Raw genomic sequence first — 5,770 nt, forward strand, 5'->3', positions numbered from 1 at the left:
TGTCCTCACAGTGTGTCCTCACAGTCTCCCCACAGTGTGTCCTCACACTCTCCTCACACTCTCCTCACAGTCTCCCCACAGTGTGTCCTCACACTCTCCCCACAGTGTCCTCACACTCTCCCCACAGTGTGTCCTCACAGTCTCCTCACAGTGTGTCCTCACACTCTCCTCACACTCTCCTCACACTCTCCTCACAGTCTCCTCACAGTGTCTACTCTTCACACTCTCCCCATATGTCTTATAAAAATTGATCTTTGTCGAAATGAAAAGTTAAACATGTTCCTGGATAATATATAACACAGGAAGTTTTGAATTTTTTCCAAGGTAGCCATTTCAAAAGTTTTAAGAAACAAAATAAAAATATTCTTAGATAAACCCAACTAAGCTGGGTTGTTAAGATTATAAGAATTATAAAATTATAAGAATTTACCACTCATCAAAAACAGGGTTTCCAAATTTTATTCAGAAATGATTTATACATGAGGAAGGAAAAAAAAATAAGGGGAAAGAAAAATTTAAGTTTTCTGCCCTTCTTCCCTTGTTCACTCAAATCCTTTCCAACTTGAGTTGTCTTATGTTTATTCCATCTTCTCCCCATTTAAAGGAGATTGGAAGCTTCTTTTCATCCTATTATGTGACACTGATCTTGGGGAGACATACAAATGTCTACTCACATCACATAAGGAAATGCTGACAGACCAAATTAACATACTACCAAAGTCCAGGGTAGTTTACCAATGAGGTCATTGCTTTAACTCACAGGTGTGGCTGAGGTTCTGCTCACAGGAACAGGAGCCACAGGAAACAGCATCACGGCAGCTCACCCCAGCAGGGTGATAACTCACAGGAGCTGGAGCCCAGGAGCTTTCTGAGCATCTTGCAGACAGCTGGGTAATACGGAGACTCTTTCCTCAGCAGCCCTCACTGCCTATGGAACCTCGGGGAAAGAAGCCTTGTTCAGCTGGTACGTTTTGGAGACTTCCCGAGACTCTAGTTGTTTACTTCCTGTGTGAAGGAACCTCCTTTTTGGAATTTCCTGATTTCTTAGTGAGTTTGCTTCCAGGATGGAGTGTTTCATATTGGAGAAGCATGCTACTCAACAATTCCTATGTGAATTAATTTAAAATATAATAAATATATAAAACCCAAAGCCTTTGGAAGTTAAGGGCAACTGATTCTCTTACCAACTGATAAGAGAAAGAATATTTTGGTTTTCTTTAACTGGCTTACCAAATTATCCTCTGTACAAAGTCCCTCTATAACTGAGTGTTTCTTTCTTTTTCTGCTTTTTAAAGAAAGAAACCTATGCCTAATCCTGAAGTACTGACTTGATGCTTACTTTTCTGGAGCAGAGCACAAATTACTACAATCCTTTATTATATGCTTGCCTCTGCCAGCATGGCTAAGTACAATGTGGCATAGATGCGTTTCTTATGCGCGCGCGCGCACACACACACACACACACACACACGCCCATGGTTCTTCTCTGATGGAAATACAAGCTGCTTGTTCACTTTTTCACAGTTGTAGTCGACCATAGTAAACAAAATGCAATCTATTTTGCAAAGGCAAAATGAAGCAGAGGCTAAAACTTCGCCAGGATTCTGGGCTTGACCATATATTTATGTTTCAGGAATAAGTTTAAAACTATGTTTCATCATTTAAGAATTCCGGTAGAGACCTGGACACTATCACAAGTCCAGCTGAGACGGTGTTAGAGGCAGGTATGGAACATGGAAACCAGCAGGCTGACCTTACAAATCTTAAGCCAACAATCTGTCAGCGTGTTTCTGATATAAACATACTGATTAGAGCGAAGCCAGTAACAAAATCTTGAGTAAATAGGCGAGCCAGGAGTCTCGGAGGGACAGATGCGCTTGGTATGCGGCAGCGTGCCTGACCGCCGGTGGCTGGCTGACAGTGGAGGCGCTGAGCCCCAGGCGCCGCTCAGCCCCCAGGGTGGATATCTCAGTGGTTGGGATCTGGGGCTGAGGGCCTGGGGGTCCCTCAGGAGCGGCTGGTCTTTCCACTAGAGGTCTGAAGAGGCTGAGGCAGCAAGAGAGCAGATGGCAGAGCGCTGTGTTTGGAGAGCGTGCGCTTGCTCATGCGCACTCACGGAATGACGTGCTCTTAGTGGGGAGTAGTAGCCGGGACCGAGCACTGCCCTGAGAATAGCCTCACTCAGTCCTCGGTGTGTGTCGGTGCGGGCAGGTACGCGCTCATTTGTGCACAGAGGAAGTGCACCTAGAGGAGGGCGAACAAATGCCGACTAAGCGAGCGCTGCTGGAGGTCCTCTGGGCAGACCACTGCAGTCCTCACAGCCCGTGCCTTTGACCGGCACCTTACTGGCCCTGCTGTCAAATGCCCCTGTTGGGCTTGGGGCTGCAGACCTGGCTCAGAGAGAGAGTTTACCGCTCTCTCTCCCAGATGCCACACCAGGCCATTCACAAGGGCTGTTAACTCCAGCGGCAGGGGCTCTGATGCCCTCTTCTGGCCTCTTCGGGGAACTGCACAGGCATGGCTTTGCATACCCACAGATACACACAAACACATTCGCAAAGAAAAAGTTCCCCTCTGGCTTCCGGGGCAGACCACCTTGAGCATGGGCCTGGTGTGGCTCCTTGGTTAGACCCCAAAGTCAAACATGTATGCAGAGGGCAGAAGAAGCGCGTGAGACCAGAAGCAAGGAGATAAAGGGGACAAATGGACGTTAAACTAAACGTAAGGAGGGCACAGAGCTGGGGGCCAGTCAGCGATGGCAGCTCACAATGGCTTCCAGTGCCACCGCGGCCTTCCTTGTGGGGATCAGCGCTGTGAAGGGAGCTTTTCCCAAAGGGGTGAAGGAAAGGCATTCACCCAGAGGTCGCTGATTTGGGGTGAAGACATAGCACCAAGAAGTGGAAGTAATGAAGACAAACCTTCCCTACCTCATTCTTCATCAGCGCTTCCCCCAGATAGACAGGAAGTAATTGGCCGTTGGCTACCACTAAATAGAGACATAGATTTAAACTTTTTACGTGTGTGGTCATCCAGTGTAGAGTCAAATTAAGCAACCATATATCCCAGTTTGCAAAAAGGTGACAGAGAAGCCCTGGGACCTAATGAGCCATAGAGAGATGTGCATGTAAAGGTTCGTCACCTTCAGAGTGCTCCTGAGGTCACAGTGCTCTGGAGAGACAAGCCTCAGGAGTTGTGAGGAACGATGGAGGTGGCTTAGGTAGAAGAGCATGTGGAAGGCACCGCAGAACCAAATGAGCTTCTGAAAACGCGGGCCCTGTGTTAGGGTGTGTTAGATCAGGGCTCTGGTCAGCTATTAGCTGGGTGAGTGGACACACCACAAAGTGAAGACTCCTAAGGCCATGCCTGAGGCCTCCCCTGCCTGGCCATGGATGGACACACTGAGCCACTGATGTCTTGACCAGTTTCCACAGTAGCCTAAAGCTAGTCTGGACTACAGCTTAGCCTTAAAAGACCACTATTTAGAGTGTATTTCTCAGCTCAACATCAGTCTGCAATTGCTGATGGCTCTGCCATTACAATGTATGTATAGAATCTGAGAGAGAACATTGAAAAGTTTTGCAGCAATTTTTTAGTATAATTTTATACCTACCCTTTTTTAAAGTGACTAGCATTTTTTTGTGCTTTAAAATGAATCATTTTATTGTATTTTTCAAAAAAGTATTAATATGTAGAAAGACTGGGGTAGAAGAGAGTTGTCTGTTATCCTAGGTCAGTAGCTGAGGAGCCCTGGGCCAATTTCTAGCTGTCATTATCTCTCCTTTCAACAACTTACAGGGTTAGTACTCAAGATGTGTGACTACCTGGCCGTTTCTAGGATTCCTGTAAGTTAACGTTGGCTTCAGCCCCTGGCGATGGGCAAAGAGACACCTTGTTGGCATTGTCAGTCTTCTGTCAGTGAGGGAAAGAGCAGATGGCAGCCCGTTGTCCATCCTAGCTTGATGCCCGGCTTGATGGCCGAAGCTGTCTTATGCCTAGGACTCATAAAAATCAACTCAGAGCAAATCTAGGCGGCACAGGGTAGCAGCAGGAGAAAGACAGACAGAGACCTGCGGACAGACCTCCCCTTCAGTGCCTGGCATGGGTCAGTCATAAACCCAGCTTTGTCACCACACCACTCAGCACGAATGGATGATGTTGCCAGGGGCCCACCAGCCCCGTGGCCAGCCTGCAGCTGTAGCCACCAGTGTGTGAGTGTGAGTGGGTGGTCATATGGGAGAGAAAGAGAAGTGCAAAAGCCTGTTATGAGTGGCCAGCCGGGGCTGTGGTGAGGTCCCAGCCCAAGCTGCCACATAGGGCCATGTGTGAGTCTATGACTGAGATTACTGCATGGGAACATTCCTGGTCGAGGCAGCCTCAGGGGACCACAAGGATGTCTAGGGGCTGTGCATAGCTGGCCCCACCCCTCACCGGGTGCAGCTCTTGGGAGGCCCTGTGCCTCACCATGAGCTTGAGAGAGCTAGCCCTGTCTTTTACCACCAGCAGCATTTAGGAGAGGGCCCTGCACTTCACCAGAACAGCACAGCAGAGCTGACCCTGGTGGGTGGGGGTGCAGGTGAGCTTCCCCGACAGTATGAGCTCAGGAGAGCTGTCCCTGCCACTTATCTGCCCTGAGATGAAATGGGTGTGAGGGTGATGCCCTCCCCTTTGCCCTTGACACCTGCAGCAGTAAGGAGAACAGGAGAGCTGGCCCTGCCCCTCACTGGCTGCAGCACTACAGACAGCAGCTCTGCACCTCCCCAGGGCAGCACAGGGCACCATGAGTGAGCCAGTCCCGAGGGAAGGAGCACAGGAGAGCTGGCCCTGCCACCTGTATGGTGTGAGGTGGTATGGGTGCGAGGGTGATGCCCTCCCCTCCCCTCCAGCAGTAACCAGGAGAGCTGATTCTGGGGGCATGAGAGTGGCAGACCTATCTCTGCCCCTCACAGGCTGTAGCACTCAGGAGAGCAGGCCCTACAGCTGGCCTGGGCAATACAGTGGAGCTGGCCCTGATGGTGAAGACATGGGTGAGCCAGCCCAGGGGCATGAAATGACTGGGAGAGCTAGCCCAGTCCCCTCACAGGCTGAAGCACTTGAGAGAATGGGCCCCGAACCTTGACTGGGCAGTACAGGGAAGCTGGCTCTGGAGGCGTGGGTGCACGTGAGCTGTCCTGTGTTCTCCCATCCCGGGTGGCCCCTGCAGGGCATGAGAGCAGGCCACCTGACCCTGCTTCCTGCAGATGGCAGCCCTGGGTGGCCGGAGCAGTGCTGGAGGTGCAGGTAAGGGAGAGGCAGTGGGCTGACCAGCTCAGCTACCACCCAGGCCCAGATCCAGGGCTCTGAATTGGTCCACCCTAAACTTACATCATCTGCGAATGGTTGGGACATGTGAAAGGGCCAGTTCTGCTGTTCCAAAGCTCAGAATCTCCATGACACAGGGCAACAAAGAGGCAATGGGGTGGAGTCCTCAGGATCCAATACAGATGGTGTCACAGAGGCCAGCGATCTTGGACCAGACCAATGACTCACTGGAATGAACATGTTCAAGTGAAGACCTGGACAGGGGGTTATGTTGTGGGACACACTGTGACATACTACAGCTGCCACGGTGAGATGTTTTCTATGCTTTTGCGCTGTTGTTTGTTTCTGTGTTTTATTTGGTGGGGGAGGTAGCAAAGGCAAAGAGTGGATATGATATGAGGGTTGGGGAGATGAGCAGGACTGGGGTGCATGATGCAAAACTCACAAAGAATCAGAAGAAGGTTTTAAAAAT

The 5,770-nt window shown here is 50.1% G+C and overlaps 1 non-coding gene across 1 annotated transcript; it reads left to right on the forward strand.

Annotated features, from left to right (window-relative positions):
- Positions 1 to 3,861: 3,861 nt before the first annotated feature.
- LOC129677027 (small nucleolar RNA SNORA48) lies at positions 3,862 to 4,005 on the forward strand. The gene has a single exon (XR_008720159.1). It is a non-coding gene; the product is annotated as a small nucleolar RNA SNORA48 (small nucleolar RNA).
- The last annotated feature ends 1,765 nt before the right edge of the window (positions 4,006 to 5,770 follow it).

Source organism: Psammomys obesus, unplaced genomic scaffold (genome assembly GCF_907164565.1).
Source record: "Psammomys obesus unplaced genomic scaffold, mPsaObe1.curated_primary_1811, whole genome shotgun sequence".
Lineage (NCBI taxonomy): Eukaryota > Metazoa > Chordata > Mammalia > Rodentia > Muridae > Psammomys > Psammomys obesus.